Genomic DNA, 21,224 nt, shown 5'->3' on the forward strand with positions numbered 1-21,224 from the left:
AGAGGAATTGGCTCATCTTACTTCATAAAGGTTGTTTTGTTTTCCTTTTTAAATAATTGAAGAGAGAAAACAAAATTTTTTTTAAAGCCACATCTCCAAAGTATTATATTTATGTGGTTTAATGTTTTTCTAGAAAAAAATTGCCTGTTTGTTTTTATAATCCAATATTTCTCGTATATATATATTTCAAGTTTCTCCCTTCAATTTTCCCCCTAGTACAGAACACACAGAAAATTAACATTCAACTAGTCACACATTTTCCTGCTTAGACTGAAAAAAAAAAAACTTTCTTTTAAGTTACCTTACAAAGTTAAGCCTGTACTTATTTTTCTGAATTGGACTTATTTCATTCTAGCCATTTTGTTAAATTCTTACAAATATATTAGACAGTCTTGCATGGAGCTATGTGATAATAAACATAGATTTGTATAAAAGTGCTTACCTGACATCAAAAATGGTTTTAAGTTTTTTTCTTACTATTTCCTGGCCATCATATCTAAAGTCTAAAAGAATCCTTCTAGAAGCTTTTGAGAAACTGGAACTAAGACAAGAATATATTATCAGCTCCAGGACTTTGGAATTTGATTGTGATTAATCTTGTTCATGATCCTAATTACTATTAAATTGTTAACTTGACTCTTCATTTCACAGGAACTTTTGGTAATTGGCAGCAATCGGTCAGGCAAGTTTGAAATATGTTATTTTAAAATGTGAGGATACATTTTTAAATGCACATTTTCTCTTGAGGATACCCAGGCCAACAGAACACCATGGCAATTGTTGTAAATTTCCCTACATTATTATAAATGTGATATATGAGCCAAGGATACTGTCAAAATAAACTAAACTACCATTTATAATTTGTTAACAATTCCACATGTCTAATGCAGAATAAATTTTTGCCCTTGTTTGATCTATAATTTTCACATGCTTTATACCATATACACATTGTATATGGTAGCTATATATATCAACACCACTTTATGACTTTGTATTAAGTCTACATTCACATTTCTATTGTTTCAGAATATTTATTCGATTTCAAATGTTCATTTTCATATATTTTAAGCATATTTAATGTGCATAGGTGATTAAATACTTTAATATTTCTTAATGGACTAACTGTAATGAGTTTATTCTGCAAGAAAAGAAATGGGAACATTATAAACAAGTTTAATTCTATTTATATAGCCTTTAAAGAGAAGCTATTTGAGATAAAGAAAAATTGCCTTTGGAGAATTGGTAGAATATCAGAAAGATAATAGTAATAGTTCTATGAAGAGATATTTTTTCCTTTTGGAGATTCATAAATTTCTCCAGTGGATCCTTCTCTTTCTTCACAAAAGATGTAGATCTGTTGAATATCATCATCACTGGCACATTCTATTAAGTACATATTTTAATTTATTTTTAGCATAGTATCATAAATTGAATTGACTGTCCAAACTGTCACTTATACAGTGGTCCAGAAAACATAGCTATTCACTAAAAAAGAACATATTTCATTGCAACTAAACTCCTATAAAGTAAAAATTAAGCTTTTAAATTTAAAACTAAAAGATTGGAAATATACTATTTTCTTAACCTGTATCTAGACATGCTGGCTAGAATGGTTAGGAATCTTATTTGTTGCTCAAACCTCAAGTTCTAAAATTTAACACCTTTCTGCATTTTTAAGTAGGAATTTAATAGGTCATTGGAATATTATCTTAGCAGAGAAACATCATAATGATTTTTTCAAGAAATAAATTCTACCTTTGTCTACCTGGTATAGTCAGCTAAATTACATGTAAAAATTGATTTAGTCATTTACGCTATTCTCTCTCTCTCTCTCTCAAGGTGCCTTGTAGTTCTTGAATTCTAGGCTTCCAACTTTGGGACTTAGACTTTGATTCTTTAAGGTATTCATGTTCAAGAACAAAAATGTGCTATCTTTCCTATCAGTGTTACCCTGGTTAACAAGTCTACTAGAATTACTATTAAAAATAAATGCAATAAAAGTATGGCCACTCTTCTCTGTGTTACACTGGTGATTGCCAAACTTAATATTTCAGTTATCTAGGATTCCAGGTGGTATTACTTGTTCTGTTTGGAAAGAGGGTTTGGAAAAATTAAAGATTCCAATAATTATGGAAAAATATGAATGAAATAAAACATTTCTCAGACCTAATAGAGTGGAACAGCCTGCCTAGTACATGAAGTTGCTCAAAAGAGGACAATATAGTGGACAGTGCTTCCCAAACTTATTTTACAATTGAATACATATTTTGAGATACTCCTAACAACACCACTCAAAATCAGTGCTTAGTATACAGAACATTCCCAACAAATGTTGGTCCTAACCTGTGGTGGTGCAGTGGATAAGGCATTGACCTGGAATGCTGAGGTCATCAGTCTCGAAACCCTGGACTTGCCAGGTCAAGGCACATATGGGAGTTGATGCTTCCTGCTGCTTCCCCTTTTCTCTCCTTTCTCTCTCTCTCTCTTTTTCTCTTTCTCCTCTCTCTAAAATGAATAAATAAAATCTTTTAAAAATGTTTGAATGAATATATAAATGAATAAATGAGTTTGAGTTTGAGAAGTATTGACAGACATACAATTTTATGAAACTTCTCTATGTGAGAGAACATTTCTAATTTACCTTTTTCAGATGCATACAGCATGCTCTAGTTTCATGCACTTATGAAAACAAAGTAAATAGTTGCTATTGTTATTGAAAAAAATGAAGAGGGGAACCCTGGTGGTCAAGTGGCACCAGCACCAGGACCAGTGAGGGAACCCACAGCCAGCTCAGCCCACTATGGTTGTGAGAGGCAGATTCCAGCTGCAATTTGTGTGCTCACTCTGCGCCCTTGTGACCAGGTGGGATGGAAGAAGCCTATCAGATAAAAATATTGATGCTCAGAAAGGAAACATGGGAGGATTCCAAGATGGCAGTGGAGTAGGCAGATGCACAGACTGCCTCCTCCTGCAACCAAGCTGCATTACAAATTAATTTAAGAACAGTTATTGTGAAAAACCAACTTTGGACTAAAAGAACAGGACTTGAGAACCAATAAGCACGAAGAAACCACACCAAGCCTGGTAGGAAGTGTGGGGGCATGGTGGGGGCACAGTGGGGGCTCCCCACTCCCAAGAATGGGGGGTTGCTGAGGGTCCAGAGGGTTTCTCATTGTGAGGAGAAAGACCCTGAGAGGTAGGGTCCTCAGACCCAGGACCGGAACCCCACCTAGAAACCCAAGAACTGGAGGAGACAGCCTGACAGCATTGAGAGGAGAGAAGAGTGAGACTTCTGTCTGTGGGAAGCAGCTGGCTAAAGAAGTTGCAGGCTTAAGGGGCCAGTGCAGAAAATACTGCTCACAGCCATTTGCCTGGGACTCTGGGGGTGAGGAGGGCTGAGAAGACTGGTCTTACATGAGGAGAGTGGGGAGATCAAGGCACAGGGACACAAACTGTGATGGGGAGAAGAATACCTGAGCTGAGTCATTCCCCAGTGCCTAGGTAGCCATAGCTGGGGGAGGGTTTGCTCTCACTCTCCAGCACAAGCCTAACTTGAAACCAGTTGACACACTTCCAAAAAGCTCTCCAGCTCCAATCAGCACAAAAGGTTGTTCGAAAGGAGGAAGTAAAGGGGAGGGGCAGTACTTAGGTTTCCAGGAGACCTGAGCTACACCTCTGCCTTCTGATACAGAGAACGCACTCCACCACAAGAGAGTCATGGGGCAGACTACACCTTCTGGTTTCAAAGGTCACAACCACAGCATTCCTGGATAGAGTGTCAACTGGGGCCAAAGAAAAAGATACATCTACTTCCCCCGTCCTAAACACAGAAGCTCCCTGTTGGGCTCAGCAAACACAGAAGCACCCTGCTGGGCTCAGCAAACAAACAGCTGGGAAATTAAGACTTTTGAGTGGATCTACTAGTTTAGGAGAATTAAAATCCAAGCAACCAGCAGAAGCTGAGGAATAAATATCTGGAGGAGAAGCCTCATTTCATAAACCAACCTCAGACCTGCACCTCTAACAAGCTTGCAAACCACACAAAGAAAAAATGAGAAGACAGAGGAATGTAAACCATATGAATCAACAAGTGAAATACTCAGAAAAATAACTGAATGAGATGTAAATAACCAAATTACTGGATGCAGAGTTTAAAATAATGATTGTTAGGATGTTTAAGGATCTCAGGACTACAATGGATGGACTTGATGAGCACCTAAATAAAAAAATTGCAAGCATCAAAAAGGACACTGAAATCATAAAAAAGAATCAATCAGAAATGACAATGACAATATCAGAAATGAAAACTACTCTGAAATGAATCAACAGAAGGCTGGATAAAGCAGAGGATCAAATCAGTGAATTAGGAAACAAGATAAATAAAAACACAGATACAGAGCGCCAAAAAGAAAAGAGGCTCAAAAAATCTGAGAAAACTATAAGAGAACTCTGTGACAATATGAAGAGAAATAACATCTGCACCGTAGGGGTTCCTGAAGGAGAAGAGAAAGAACAAGGGATAGAGAACCTGTTTGAGAAATCATAGCTGAAAACTTTCCTAAATTGATGCAGGAAAAAGTCACACAAATTCAAGGATCACAGAGAGTCCCAGTAAAGAGAAACCCAATGAGGTCTACATCAAGACACATTATAATTAAAATACCAAAGTTAAGAGATAAAGAAAAAATACTAAAAGCAGCAAGAGAAAAAAGGTCTATTACTTATAGAGGAGCCCCCATAAGGATGACATCTGACTTTTCAAAAGAAACACTTGAGGACAGAAGGAAATGGCAAGAATATTCAAAGTAATGCAAAAGTAGAACCTACAACCAAGACTTCTTTATCCAGCAAGATTATCATTTAAAATTCAAAGAAAAATAAAAAACTTCCCAGATTTAAAAAAGAACTCAAGGAATTCATGAAAACCAAACCAATACTACATGAAATGTTAAAGGCTTGCTGTAAAAAGAGCAAAGGGAAAAAACAAATTGAGAAAAAGAGAACTGTACATTTAAAGAATAAAATGGCAATAAACATTAACTACATATCAATAACAACCTTAAATGTAAATGGATTAAATGCTCCAATCAAAAGACATAGGGTAGCAGCATGGATAAGAAAACAAGACCTGTACATATGCTGTCTACAAGAAGCCAACTTTAAAACAAAAGATATACATAGACTGAGAGTAAAGAGATGGAAAAAACATTTCACACAAATGGAAAGGAATAGAAAGCTAGGGTAGCAATACTGATTTCTGACAAAATAAAATTTAAAACAAAGGCTATATAAGGATAAAGAAGGTCACTACATAATGATCAAAGGAGCATTGAACAGGAAGATTTAACTATTATAAATATATATGCACTTAATATAGGGGCACCTAAATAAAGACAACAGATTTTGATGAACAAAAAGGGTGAGATCAACAGGAATATTATAATAGTAGGGGATTTTAATACCCCACTAACATTAATGTATAAAACCTCTAGAGAGAAATTTAACAAAGAAACAGTGACCTTAAATGACACACTAAATCAACTGGATTTAATAGATATATTCAGAATCTTTCACTCCAAAGCAGCAGAATATACATTCTCTTCAAGTGCTCATGGTACATTCTCTAGGATATACTATAGGTTAGGACACAAAACAAGTCTTAATAAATTTAAGAAGATTGAAATCATATCAAGCACCTTTCCTTTTTTTTTTAATATAACTTTTTTAAGGACTTTATTAATTTTTTAGAGAGGGGAGAGAGAGAGAGAGGGAAAGAGGAATAGAGAGCAAGAGAGAGAAGGGGAGGAGCAGGAAGCATCAACTCCCATATGTGCCTTGACCAGGCAAGCCCAGGGTTTTGAAGTGGCAACCTCAGTGTTCCAGGTCGACGCTTTATCCACTGCGCCACCACAGGTCAAGCCATCAAGCACCTTTTCTGATCACAAGAGAATGAAACTAGAAATCAACTACAATAGAAAAACTAAAAAACATTCAAACACTAGGAAACTAAATAGCATGCTATTAAATAATGAATGTGTTAACAATGAGATCAAGAAAGAAATAAAAACTTTCTTGAAATAAATAAAAATGAACATAAAAAATTCAATATTTATGGGACATAGCAAAAGCAGTCCTGAAAAGGAAGTTCATAGCATTACAGGCATACCTTAAGAAGCAATAAAAAGCTCAAATCAACAACTTAACCCTGCACCTAAAAGAACTAGAAAAAAAACAGCAAGTAAAGCCCAGAGGGAGTAGAAGGAAGAAAATAATAAAGATCAGAGCAGAAATAAATGACATAGAGGCAAAACAAACAAACAAACAAAAAACAACTAAAAAACAATACAGAAGATTAATGAAACCAAGAGCAGGTTCTTTGAAAAGGTAAACAAGATTGATGAAACTTTAACCAGACTCACCAAGAAAAAACAGAAAGGGCTCAGATAAATAAAATTAGAAATGAAAGTGGAGAAGTAACAACTGATACAGCAGAAATTCAAAGGATTGTAAGAAAATACTATGAAGAACTATATGGCCAAAAATGGGACAACGTATATGAAATGGATAAATTCCTTGAAAAATATAGTCATTCAAAAATCAATCTGGAAGAATCAGAAAACCTAAACAGACCGATTACACCAAAAGTGATTGAAATAGTTATTAAAAAAAAAAAACTCTCAACAAACAAAAGTCCTGGACCTGATAGCTTCACAGGTTAATGCTACCAAATATGCAAAGAAGAACTAACTCCTATATTTCTCAAGCTATTTCAAAAAATTCAAGAGGAGGAAAAACTTCCAAACTCCTTTTATGAGGCAAACATAATCCTCATTCCAAAAACCAGGCAAAAACACTACAAAGAAAGAGAACTATAGGCCAATATTTCTGATGAAATTAGGTGCTAAAATTCTCAACAAAATATTGACAAATCAGATCCAGCAAACATGAAAAAAATCATACATCAAGCTTAAGTTGGATATATTCTGGGGAGACAAGGCTGGCACAATATTCACAAATCAATCAATGTAATTCATCTCATAAACAAAAGAAAGGATAAAAACCACATGAAAATATCAATAGATGCAGAAAAAGCATTTGATATGATCCAGCACGCATTTATGATCAAAACTCTCAGCAATGTGGGAATACAGGGAACATACCTCAACATGATAAAGGCCATCTATGACAAACCCACAGCCAACATTATACTCAATGGGCAAAAATTAAAAGAACAGGAACAAGGCAGGGATGCCCTCTTTCACTATTCTTATCCACCATAATCCTGGAAGTCCTAGCCCCAGCAATCAGACAAGAAGAAGAAATAAAAGGCATCCAAATTGGAAAAGAAAAATAAAACTTTCATTATTTGCTGATGACTTGATACTGTACATACAAAATCCTAAAGTCTCACTGAAACAACTACTGGAACTGATAAAGGAATTTCGCAAGGTGGCAGGATATAATCAATATTCAGAAATCAGTGGCATTTATATACACTACCAATGAAATGTCAGAAAGAGAAATTAAGTAAACAATCCCCTTCACTATTGCAACAAAATAAAAAGGTACCTAGGAGTAAACTTAACAAGGAGGTTAAAGACTTGTACTTGAAAAACTATAAAACATTGATGAAAGAAATCGAGGAAGAAACAAACAAGTGAAGCACATACCGTGTTCATGGATAGGAAAAATAAATATCATTAAAATGTCTGCACTGCCCAAAGCAATATATAAATTCAATACAATTCTTATTAAGATACCAATCTCATGTTTCAAAGATATAGAACAAAGATTCCAAAAATTTATATGGAACCAAAAAAGAACACAAATAGCCTCAGCAATCTTGAAAAAGAAAAATAAAGTGGGGGGTATCACACTTCTTGATATCAAGTTATACTACAAGGCCATTGTACTCAAAACAGCCTGGTACTGGCATAAGAACAGGCATACAAATCAATGGAAGAGAACAGAGACCCAGAAATAAACCCACACCTTTATGGACAACTGATATTTGACAAAGAAGGTAAGAGCATATACAATGGAGTAAAGACAGTCTCTTTAACAACTGGTGTGGGAAAATTGGACAAATACATGCAAAAAAATAAAACTAGACCACTTACAACATTCACAAAAATAAACTCAAAATGGATAAAAGACTTGAATGTAAGTCGTGAAACCATGATCATCTTGGAAAAAAACATAGCAGTAAGCTCTCCAATATCTCTTGCAGCAATATGTTTACTGATTTAACTCCATGGGCAAGTGAAATAAAGGACAGGATAAACAAACGGGACTATACAAACTAAAAAGCTTTTGCACAGCAAATGACAACATGAACAAAATTAAAAGACAACCCACACAATGGGTGAAAGTATTTGCCAACAAGTCCAATAATGGGTTAATAACCAAAATTGACAAAGAACTTGTAAAACTCAACACCAGGAAAGTAAACAATCCAATCATAAAATGGGCAAAAGAACTGAATAGACAGTTCTCCAAAGAGGACATACAGATGGCCAATGGGCATATGAAAAAATGTTCAACATCACTAATCATTAGAGAAATGCAAATTAAAACCACAATGAGCCTTCCCAGGTGGTGGCACAGTGGATAGAATGTCAAACTGGGATGCGGAGGACCCAGGTTTGAGACCCCAAGGTCACCAGCTTGAGCGCGGGCTCATCTGGTTTGAGCAAAGCTCACCAGCTTGGACCCAAGGTCGCTGGCTTGAGCAAGGGGTTACTTGGTCTGCTGAAGACCCACAGTGAAGGCACATATGAGAAAGCAATCAATGAACAACTAAGGTGTCACAACGAAAAACTGATGATTGATGCTTCTCATCTCTCTCCATTCCTGTCTGTCTGTCCCTATCTATCCCTCTCTCTGACTTTCTCTCTGTCTGTGTAAAAAACAAACAAACAAACAAAAACATGAGATAGCACCTCACATCAGTCAGACTGGCGCTCATTAACAAAAAAACACGCCCTGGCCGGTTGGCTCAGCGGTAGAGCGTTGGCCTAGAGTGTGGAGGACCCGGGTTCAATTCCCGGCCAGAGCACACAGGAGAAGCACCCATTTGCTTCTCCACCCGTTGGCCACGCTTTCCTCTCTGTCTCTCTCTTCCCCTCCCGCAGCCAAGGCTCCATTGGAGCAAAGATGGCCCGGGCGCTGGGGATGGCTCTGTGGCCTCTGCCTCAGGCGCTAGAGTGGCTCTGGTCACAACATGGCGATGCCCAGGATGGGCAGAGCATCGCCCCATGGTGGGCGTGCCGGGTGGATCCCGGTCGGGCGCATGCGGGAGTCTGTCTGACTGTTTCTCCCTGTTTCCAGCTTCAGAAAAATGAAAAAAACAAACAAACAAAACAACAATAAGTGCTGGTGAGGATGTGGAGAAAAGGGAACCCTCCTGCACTGCTGGTGGGAATGCAGACTGGTGCAGTCACTGTGGAAAACAGTATGAAGATTCCTCAAAAAATTAAAAACCGAACTGCCTTTTGACCCAACTATCCCACTTCTAGGAATATATTCTAAGAATAACAAATCACTGATTCAAAAGAAGAAATGCACCCCCATGTTTATTGCAGTCTTATTTCCAATAGCCATGATCTGGAAACAGCCCAAGTGTCTGTCAGTGGACGAGTGGATTAAAAAACTTTGGCACATATACACCATGGAATACTATGTGGCCATGAAAAAGAAAAAATCTTACCCTTTGCGACAACATGGATGGACCTGGAGTCTATTATGCTAAGCGAAATAAGCCAGGCCAGGAAAGGAAAATATCATATTACTTCACTCCTATGAGGAATCCAATGAACAATGTGTACTGAGGAACGGAAGAGAGGCAGAGAATGGGTTAAGAAGTACAGAGGCAAAGTGGTTAGAGGGAAAGGAGATGAGTCCAGGGGATCAAAGAAAGGAAAGACATTAATGAAAGTATATGCACATAACATAGAGAGATAGAGGGCAGGATAGTAAATCATGGAGGGAAGGGGGGAAGGTGGTGGAGGGGCAAAGGGGGTATTAAGGAGAACAAGGGGGAGGGAGGGAGATATATTCGGGAGTACACTTGTAACTATGTAAACACATCAAATTAAAATCAATTAAATAAAAGAAAAAAATGAGAAATTTGACTTTTTAGCAATAATATTTTTCAAATGGCATACAAAGGGTCCTATTGCCCTTTATACTCACAAACTAGTTTTCAGGGAATATGTTGTATATATATAGGTGTCTTCAGATACCAGAATGGAAAGTGACTTGGGTTAATAATATAAAAGTGAAAGTGATCATTTCCCCTAAATACTGCATTATCTATGATTAATATTTCAACAATCCAAAATATTAGAGAAATATATTATCTCAAATGGGCTGCAGGAAGGATATGATGTTCTAAAGCCTTTTTGTTGAGGCTCCTTTTGATGGAGATAGGCGCATCCTTGACTTCATGTCCAGGTTCTCTCTTGGTGGCAAACATGAGTGCCAGCTTCAACATCCCATGCCGCTGCTCTAAGAGGACCACAGAATGGACCCAAGTGAGTACTGCCTGGTTACCACCTCTGTCTCTCTAGGAAAATGCCCCAGAATGCACAGGATTCATTACAGACTTGGCAAAACACCAGCACACACCAGCTGCATGTGGGACTGCTCAGCCTCCTGCTCAATGGAGGGGAATAAAAGTTGTCAGTCTTCCTCTGCAGGTTTCATTAACTCTCTGCTAATCTGGAGCATTAATTCTTGAACTTCTGGGAAAACAGAGTTGTTTAATCCTAAAATCTTAAAGGCAAATATCTTTCTTTCAAATCTACTTCTGGAATTTGTGAGCTTTTGAAAGTAACATTCACAGCACATTTGAAATATCCACTTTTCTTGAAGGACAAGTTAATGGTGTAAGTTCCATCTATTACCTGTTATCAGAATGCACCAAATTAGAAGAAAAAAGAGGGGGTCTGGCTTAAGGGGCAGGGTGGAAATCTGTTATTTCAGTTAGATTTACAGGGAGTCCTTGTAAACAGGGTGCTAAAAAGTGTGTAGGATTTTTTTTAACCTTTTGTGACACACAACAGAGCTGTGAAATCAGTGAATTAAATAGTTCCAGTCCCCTGGGCACACATGAGCAATAGCATAAAAATGGACAGCACCCATTATAACATTACTGTTATGGAGCAGATGGACAGCTTCGGTTTCAGCCTTTTGTCCTTACTTCAGAATGGGGCAGAACTGGGAAACGACTGTAAATTTTCTCAAAAGAAATGAATAGGAAAGCTGTTAACTTTTTCTTATTAAAAAAGGAACCCTGGAAAAATTCCAAATTACACATTTTGCAGCTCTTTGACTGCAATTATTTAGCTTTTGCTGCTAAACATCTGTAGGTGGTTAAGCATTTCCCACCCTCATTCCCCAAAATGGAATATCTCATTCTTGGCAAGACATCCAATGCCCACAAAGACATATGTTTACCAAACCAGTTCACTGCCATATGTGTACCACAGTATCTCTAGAGCATGATGCATGGGAGCTGATTGGCTTAAGAGATTCAGAAAAGAGAAACAAGCAGAAACAGATTGAGAAAGAAGTAAAAGGTGAGGACAGAGTGAGAAAAGAAAAGAAAAGAAACAGAAAGGGAAAAAGAATTATTTTTTATTGTCCTTTGGACACTTAATTTCTTCCTTTTGCAGCAAATGCTAATAAGAAAATTTTCCATCATATTGCATTAGTTTTTCTACTACTAGGGAATTTCCAAAGATATTGGTGTCAAAATAATGAAGATACCAAATAGGTGAGCCATAATAAAAAATATTTTGATATATAGTCATCTTGAAATTTATTTCTATGATGTGTGATAAAATGATCAAATGAAACAAATGTTAATAATCACTTGAGTTTAAATTTTAATTTTGGACTTAGAAAAAACATACTTTGAAATACTCCAAAATAGAACCTCAAATTTAATATAATCATGCTAAGACCCAATGAGTAATTCTAGCCATCAACAGAGTGGGGGGGATAGGTTATTTTATATAATACTTATATTTACTGAAATAGTTATTAATTTTAAAATAATTCCAAAGAATAACAGAACATATTTTTTAGCAAACAAAAACAACACTGAAAAGGAAAAAATTCATTTAATTTTCAAATTATTCTGTTATGTATATTAAAATATTATAATGATAATATATCAATAGGGACAAACTGTTAGTAGAAAATAGCTTCTGATAAACAAGTACATTGATAATCCTCTGGAATATATAACATTTTTATCTATAATTTCACATAAGAAAAATAATTTGAAGCATTCAGAAAGACAAAAATCTAATAGGAGTATTAGATATAAAACTGATATTATTAATTATTCAATCTCAACACAGTCAAATCACATTACTTGATTATAAAAAAATTTAAGAGATTTTCAAAGACTTTAATCTATTTTTTGTTCTAATTTTTCTACCATTCAGAACTGTTTCCAGTGGATGAATAAATCTGGATCAAGTTTTGAAATAGCAAAAATATGTCACCACAAGCAACTCCTATGTGTTCCCATAAAGTTTATTTTAGCTTTTGAAAAGCTTATGCTATTTAATAAGATTTGGTTTCTTACCTTTTATCTTATATTGCAGTTGCAAAAAAAAGAAAGAAAAAAGATCTAGTACTCCTCTATGTTGTGGTGTTGTCATGGATACACAAATATGGAACATCACTTCTACCAGTATGTAAAAAAGATTCTCAAAGAGCACTTTGTAGGAAGTACTAACCTGGTAGTATTGTTGTCTACAAAAAGCTTTAAATAAGCAAATGGTTTGTGGTTTTAAAATAACACATATTAGTAGAAGAAAAGGAAGCTAGACTAATAACCACTTTTTGTATGTGTTCATTCAACAATTTTAGAGGAATTTTAAAATTGCATAAGTTCTTTTCTTCTCTTTCATATTGTATATCAATTGTTCTTCCATCATTGACAGACATTGTCATTAGAATTATCAATACCTGTTTTATATGGCTATAATGTAATAGTACTTCACAAGTACTAATTATGTATGAAGAGGATAATAAAATGTTCTTTATGTTATATGGAGTGTATTTTGGCAGGTATTCAGAAGATTACTTTTAACATCACAGCCTTTTAATGGTATTTCATTTTTGTGTTCGTATTACTTTATTTTGTTTTAGTTTTGTTTTTTATTTCTTTCAAAGCAATGTTTACCATGGACTTCAAATTAAAAAGTTAAAATTGCATTACAACTACAAAAACTTGTTTGTCTGATTATAGCAAATCAGTGTCATATAAGGATGAAAAATGGCAATTAAAACCTTTAATGTTGTGTTTCAAAGGAGAAAAAATACATGGATTATTCAGAATGGAGTATTTAATTCTGCATAGCAAATTTAACAGGAATAAAAGTCTGCCTCATAATTAACTTTTCCAACTCATATGTGATGAAACAAATTTCATAATCAAGATCGCTTAAACTTTAAATACTTTTGTCAGATACAGAGAATAATGTACAATTATGTCTGTGTGAATTTTATGAAAAAACATATATGCTTTTTTGGGGGTATTTTGGAAACTATTCACTCTATGTAGTTGTAGGAAGATCCAAACACAAAGTTATTTTACACATTTCACTGGGATTGGTTGTTGGTTTGAATTAATATATCAACAATGGGCATAATTACCAACACGCTTACTTAGTGAGTTGCATGAAGTTGTTTAAAATAATGCATAAAGCACATTATGGGGAAAAAAACTATTCTATTATAGTATGAAATTGAAATTGACATGTTAGATTATAACTATGAATATTCTATAGCTTTCTACCGTATCTTCCCCTAAGTGTCACAGAAAATAATAATTAATCTGTGGGACAGGGGGAGGAAATGGACTTATACTCTGATGAAGGTAAAAATGTAGCTGAAGTACAGATGCAAATAGGAAAAGATTTTGCAGTCAATCTGGATCTACAAAAATTACTTGTGAAAATATAGACTAGTTTCTAGTTATTTTAAATAGATCTTTCTAAATTTATCTATAAAATAGTGTTACACTGCAGGCCTGAATGAGAACTACTGCAGTTCCTTGTGGGGACTATTTTATTTTCATTTTCCAGATACATGTTTTTCCCTTTCTCAACTATTTTTAAGAATTGTCAGTAAGCAGGGCTCTAAAATTCAAGTTCAATGTGCAGAGAGTTAATTTAAATTTGATAACAAATGGTTCTGCCTCTGAAATGAATGTAGCCTGGCAACTTCCACTGGGAACCCTTCGGAGGGCCTCAATTATGTATGCAGCTTCTTTGAGAAATAGTTTCACACATCTGACCCAAGGACCACTATGTTGTTGCCATGAAATAAAACTGTACGTAGGCATTGTTTCATTTCTGTACCCTCCGCACACTGCCAGACTCCACTCCCTTCCCCCATCCGGCATGCATGTTCACACACACATACACACACACACACACTCACACAAACTCCTTTATTGTCTCTCTGCTTCTATTTTTCTAGTAGAGTGAATATATCAATATAATTATCATAAACATAATGGCCCCTGATTACTTTTTTTGTTATAAAAATATTCTGATTCTAAATGCCACACTGTTTTGGTCAAAATCAGTAGTGGAAAACCTGAAAGATAAGTAAAGGGTTAAACCACCCACACCATTTCAATTTTTTTCAAAATGGCTGCTTTGTCCGTGTGCATACACCAATAGCAAATGTCCTTCTGTTATTGTACAGCCAATTTGATGTGTCAAGTATTCATATGCTAATAACGGTACAGTTTCTCTCTTTTCCACAGATAAATGGTAAAGATTGTTACAGACAGTGAAACACAAGAATAAACAGCTTTTATTTCAGACACGATAAATTACTTTCCATTCAAATAACACGCAACACACGCTGCTGACCATTTTGTTTCTATTCACTGTTAGTTTGCCTTCTGGGTGTGTATTTTTAGAATAGTTTGAAAATATTTAACAGATATAGACAGAGTTGTTACTAAAGACTTGATTGCATTAATTTGCTTTGTAGTCGTTTCATCACTTGAAGTTCATTTTTATGCTCGGTTATTACAGTGAAAGAAAAGTTTGATGGAAAATCTGACACTGTTCCTCTAACATGGTACAATAAAGTCTTTTTAAAGCTTGGTAATGGCAGTATTTGAAGAGTGGGTATCTTCCTTTCCAGGTTAGCAGAAATGTCACTCGGTAAATAAAATCCCTTGCTAAGAATATCACCTAAAATGAGGCACTTGAATAAAATGTAAGTTATTTTGTCAAAACAAACTGGAATCATTTTGGTTTTCTGAAACATAAATATGTCCTTTAAGAAAGGTTGAGAGGGTTAAATAATTATGATTAAACTATACACTTATTGGTAGGATAAACAAATTAATGTAAAGATGAGGGAGTAGTGGGGAAAAGAGTAGAATTTGAGAAATAGTTAAACAGTCCTTAAAGAAATAATTGTAAACAAATTTCCTGATGAACATGCATGTGTTCATGACAGAGTTGTAAATCGAAAGAAACATTTCTGATTCATTTTTCATCAATTTTACAAAAATGTGCTTATATATTCAAGTTGTAATATTTCCTTTAGAGACAAAAATTAGAAAACTTAGAAATGAAATGATAATTCAAGCTACTTCTCAAATTCACTTTATTTTTTCTAGATCATTTGAACTTTAGAGATGATCACTATTTAGTTTAATTGAGTCTTCTATGATTATAACATATGAGTGGTTTAATTGCCTCTTTTGATGGGAAAGCATACAAAATAAAAATAAAATCCACACAAGTTAGCTAGGCTGAAAGATGATAGCTTTTCAAAGTAGGTCATACAAAAGCTTTTTTTCCCTAATTGCTCAATATGAAATGTGCACATGCAAACACATGAATCCAGGCAAAATCACATTAAATCATTTTTAGAAGCAGAACCCTTGATCATGGGAAAGTGCGCTCTGAGACATTAATAGTTCCAAAGTCAAGTATGACATCAGGTCAGTGAGGCTGCAACTCCCTAATACTGTAATCAGCAGATTGTAAATTTTTACATAATTCTGGTCCAAAAGCTAGCTAGTCATTTAAAAGCAGTTCTATAATCTCAGGCCTTTTCTCTAAACTCCAAAATACCAGCAATGACTATTTCATCATATCAACAAAGGATAATGAATATCAAACCTGAACAATCAAAGAGTTTTTCTATTGTGGGTCTATACAAGTTTATTGGAAACTTGTTCTCCCTTTTTTCCCTTCTAATGCCATAGATAAACTTATAAATTAATAGAATCAACTTTCAATATCTATTTTAAATCTTGTATGTTAACATTATAACATTATTTTGTTATAAAAAGAGTTGTTAATGACAGATGAGAAACTAATTTTTATTTTATGAGACATTCATCAAAAAGTTACTGTAAGCTAATTTAACAAAATTGAAATAAAGTAGGACACCAGTAACTATTTCAAGAATTAATTTAAAATATGATACATGCCACACATGCTGAATGATTTAGATTGTGTTATTAATTTAAATGTTTCTTAACTAATTACAAAGACTAAATGGAAAACTTTTTACCTATTGTTTTTTTTTCTTCTCTCATCTAGCCTCTCTTTATCTGTAAATACAAGTAGGCCTCACTCAAAGCTCTGGATCATCTATTTTCTCCCTGTAAATTCTTTTCATTAGTGTAATTAGCACCTTGGTTACAAACACAGGAATACACAACAGGAAATTTGCTCTTGTAGTTTATTTTGGTATTGCCTCTTTCACTTTACCCTCAAACACAATTTTATTTGCTTTGGAGGCTGCCTGTGCAAAGGTTTATATCACTAATTCCAATTTTAGACAGTGAACACATAATTACAGAAGACTAGGACTAATACAATATGTTATATTTGATCTTTCATAATATATTCCTGCATATGAAGTCCAGGCAAATTGATCTAGGTTCAGGTAGAGACATTCTGCCCTCACTCACAATGGTTTCATTATTACTGAGGTTTCAATGAAAAAGAAATGGAATGGAGGGCCAAAATGCTGAGGGATTGCTAATGGACTGAAGGAAACAAAGCTTTTGCCTTATTGCCTCAAAAGGTACAGGCTTTAGGTGTATATTAAAAAACACCCCACAATTTATACTGACTAATGCTGAGATAAGAATTGTAATTTTTTTTGTTACTTTTAGAGTACTGTTATATATATAGAAAAATTTTGCAGAAGGTAGAGAGTTTTCAAGTCCCTTTTCCTCGCCCTCACTTTACCTGTTATTAACACTTTGCAATGGTGTGGTACATTTGTGGCAACTGATGAACCAATATTAAAAGAATGAACCCTAATGTAGTTTTGTTTTTTGAGAAGTATGAGGATTGAATTTTGAGTTTTTAAGTTTACCTGTATACAGCTTTTCTAATTCATTTATACTTTCCGCCAAAAGTTTTCAACATGTCATTTACAAGAAAAAATATTACATAGGTGAGGCAAGCAAAAAGTCAAGGGATGGTTAAGTGCTATACAAAGTCACTGAGCTTCTCAGTTCCATGAGTAAAATTATGTTCAAGGACTGAGGATGCTCTCTGCCTTGAATAGCCTACATCTGTCTGTGCTACCAGCTGAATGAAAGTGTGACATGCTTACTTCTTTTTCTCATAATCAAATCAACCATGAGGTGCTTCATGATATTTTGACACAAATGGCACTCTACAAAAATAAGTTATCTGTACTCATGTGACCTAAGATATATATAGGTATTTTGGATTTTTTGTATATGTACCAGTCTCTGAGTATGGTACCAGGGTATAGTTTAGGCTATTACTACCTATACAAAAGAAAATAGAAAATCAAGGCAATGATTAACATAAATCATGTGGAAAAAAAATCTTACATCTGGCCTTCAATGTATGCATATTTTAAGCAGGAAACTTATTTCACATTTACCTAAAAATTGATTTAATTTTGGATTAGGATAAGAAAACATTGCCATTTAGACCAAATCTATATACAATATGTTACATGAAATGAAGAATTGCAGCATTATCTGAATTAATCTTGAAATATGCATTGGAGCCCAAGTTATTGGCATGTGTCTTAATTATTCACTTTATTTATATAGATCCAACCTGACTTGACTATATCCAAATCTACTCACTAGTGGTTTGAGGACAATTAAACATTGCAAACTTAGCAAATAAGCATATCCTTCAAGCTTTCAGATTGGTATTTTCTTTATCCATCTTTGAAGTAACAGAATCCTTGCCATGATAAACCCTTTCGTAGGCATGGAGGCAAGAGATCAGGTTCCTATGTCTAGTATTTGTCATATATAAAAGCTGATGGTTTTGGTGGTTTGAGCCATAAAATGAAAGTAATGTTTTTTAATTCAGTCAGGGAAATGATGAGGATGATGAGTCAACAACAAGCCAGCTCTACAAAGGAGAGAGCGGGACTAGTGAACAGAGGACTCTGATTGCTCCCACATTGATGCACCACCATTGATAGCTCATTAGAGTACTCAGCAGAAGAAAAGAGTCTTCTAAATAAAGCTTTCTTGTTCCAAAAGAGCGTATTCATCACCTTATGCCTATCCAGGATCGGATGGCTTTCCTCTTGGAGTTTGAATGAAATAACCTGCAATCATTTCTATGGAGATGTTGCTAAACATATTTGCAACCTCAAAGCAGTCTTCACCCACTGGGACAGAGATAGCGTCAGAAGAAGTGGATTTTCCCAAGGGCACTATTTCTGTTTAGTGTGTTAGTACCTTTGTAACCTATTGGAATGAGGACAGTGTGAGAACAGTTCATACAGACTTCCTCCTTTAAACAGAGAAAAGCAATCTGAAGGGATGGGAGGTCTTGTGACAAAAAAAAGAAAAGTACAAATGTGACTCATGGACATCTAATGGAGCAGACACCTAACTAAGTAATAATTGCAACTCTGCCTACGATCTGTCAGAGGGGCCAGTCACAGGCTGAATTTTGGGATGGACTGTTAGTGTGTGAAAATCGTTCTTCTAAATAGAAGGGAAGCCCAGGAACTGGAGGCAGAAGTGGTGACTGGATTGTACTAACAGCAACACGGCCCTTTGAGTTACATGAACTATATTTGTGTGAGATTTGGTTGCGTGCTTCTAGTGACACAAGCCAGGAGAGCTTTCCTGAATAAATGATGCTGTGCTCAATTTACAATAGCTTGAACATAACACTAATTATTAGAGGTGGTGAGGGAGGAGATATTCTGCAGAACTACATGGAAAAGTTGCAAACTCTTGGGGGCTAGCAAAGATATCCTGCAAAGCTTCTTAAATTAAAGTGAAAATAAAGGACTTAAATCATAAAATTGATCTCACTTGGGTGAAGTCTCAAGTGCTAAAGCATACACTTTTGGAAAATGACTCTATACTTTTAATTTGAAGCTGATTTTAGCAACTGTTTTGGGGGGCTAGCTGCCCCAAGGTGCGTAGTGATATACTGTTCAATTCCTTTTTTTCATGGTTGAAACCACTAGCAAGTGAAAATGTTTCATGAAGATACAGAATACAGATACATACTTTGTTGTTTTTAGATTGAAATCTTCTTACAAAACTTATTGTTAAAAATAATTCTTAAGTCAACTCTAAGATTGGTGGAAGATATTTTAAATGCCTAAAATCCTAAAAAAAAAGTTTAGATACATCACCTTTGCGGTGATTTTCCTAACTAATCATAAAGTTTTTTAGTACAAAATTGAACTTAAACCCAGTGATTAGAATACTTGAAATGTTTTTCTGAGGCTGGAAGCATATATACTTTGGAAGCTACCCTTATTAATAATACATTAAAATATAGGAGGCATTATAACATGCAAGTTCTTCCAACTAAAAGAGCTTTCCTGTAAGTAACTAATTTAGAGACAGTATTGTTAACAATGTTGACATTTAACTGGCCATAGCTAAAGCTTTGCAAAGAACATTCCATTATAATAAATGTGAAAACCTACAATTTTCTAGGTGTTTATGTTTAACTTAACAGAACATAAGTGTGTTGGTTGATGGTGTGAAGGTTGAAACGACTTTCATAACTAGAAAGTTCACCTGATAATTTGAAGAAAAGAGCCTCTTAGAGAAAAAGCTTCAATGCAGTGAGACTACATAACAAATCTACTTCCCTGAGCTCTGTATCCAAGACCAGGGTGAGCTTTACAAGCCCATACTTTCTCCTTCACAAAACTAGTCCAAAATTAAGAGTCCAGCCCCAGTCTCTCTTCACTCTATTCAGCTCCAGACTCCACTAACAAGTTAATCCCCCAGTACTTAACTTGTAGTTGGCAACTCTTTTGCTAAAGACCTTCATGTCTATTCACTCCCTCCTAAGCCTGAGAAAAATGACCTCCACAAGTGTCTTATTTCTAATGCCTTCTCATCACCAATGCCTGACCACAACTCACAAGCACTGCCTCTGAAAACACCTAGCCATTCCCAGTTCTCTGTCTTCACCCAGGTCGCTACCCTCTCCTTTCCCATCCTTTCTGCCTTCAATATCTCACTGTACACCATTCCTCCACAGACATTCTCCCGACGTCAGTCGCATGTGTCTTCAATCTTACTTCATACTTAAGCTTCATCAGGGCAGGGAAGCTTGCAATTCAGAGATTATCTGTGCGGCTTCACAGAAATTAATCAGTATTTCTAATCTGTTCATTTTAAATACAGGAAAACATTTTACACTGCTTTGATTTCAAAAAGCAGTGAAATCTTAAAATGTAATGTAAAATAGAATTTTACTAATGAAATCACATATTCTTTTTTTTTTTTTTTTACAGAGACAGAGACAGAGTTAGAGAGAGGGATAGATAGGGACATAGGGACAGACAGACAGGAACAGAGAAAGATGAGAAGCATCAATCATCAGTTTTTCGTTGTGGCACTTTAGTTGTACATTGATTGCTTTCTCATATGTGCCTTGACCATGGGCCTTCAGCAGACCGAGTAACCCCTTGCTCAAGCCAGCGACTTTGGGTCCAAGCTGGTGAATTTTAGCTCAAACCAGATGAACCCGCGCTCAAGCTGGCAACCTCGGGGTCTCGAACCTGGGTCCTCTGCATCCCAGTCCGATGCTCTATTCACTGTGCCACTGCCTGGTCAGGCTGAAATCACATATTTAACATACAGTAGAGCTGACTGATCATTTTAAAAATAAAAATGTAATATTAATAATCATTAGCATATTTATTTGGTTTGCTACAAAATT

The 21,224-nt window shown here is 35.4% G+C and overlaps 1 non-coding gene across 1 annotated transcript; it reads left to right on the forward strand.

Moving 5' to 3' along the window:
• Nucleotides 1–8,982: 8,982 nt before the first annotated feature.
• On the forward strand, nucleotides 8,983–9,058 carry TRNAS-AGA (transfer RNA serine (anticodon AGA)). Its single transcript has one exon. It is a non-coding gene; the product is annotated as a tRNA-Ser (tRNA).
• The last annotated feature ends 12,166 nt before the right edge of the window (nucleotides 9,059–21,224 follow it).

The sequence above is a fragment of the Saccopteryx leptura genome, chromosome 4 (assembly GCF_036850995.1).
Source record: "Saccopteryx leptura isolate mSacLep1 chromosome 4, mSacLep1_pri_phased_curated, whole genome shotgun sequence".
NCBI lineage: Eukaryota > Metazoa > Chordata > Mammalia > Chiroptera > Emballonuridae > Saccopteryx > Saccopteryx leptura.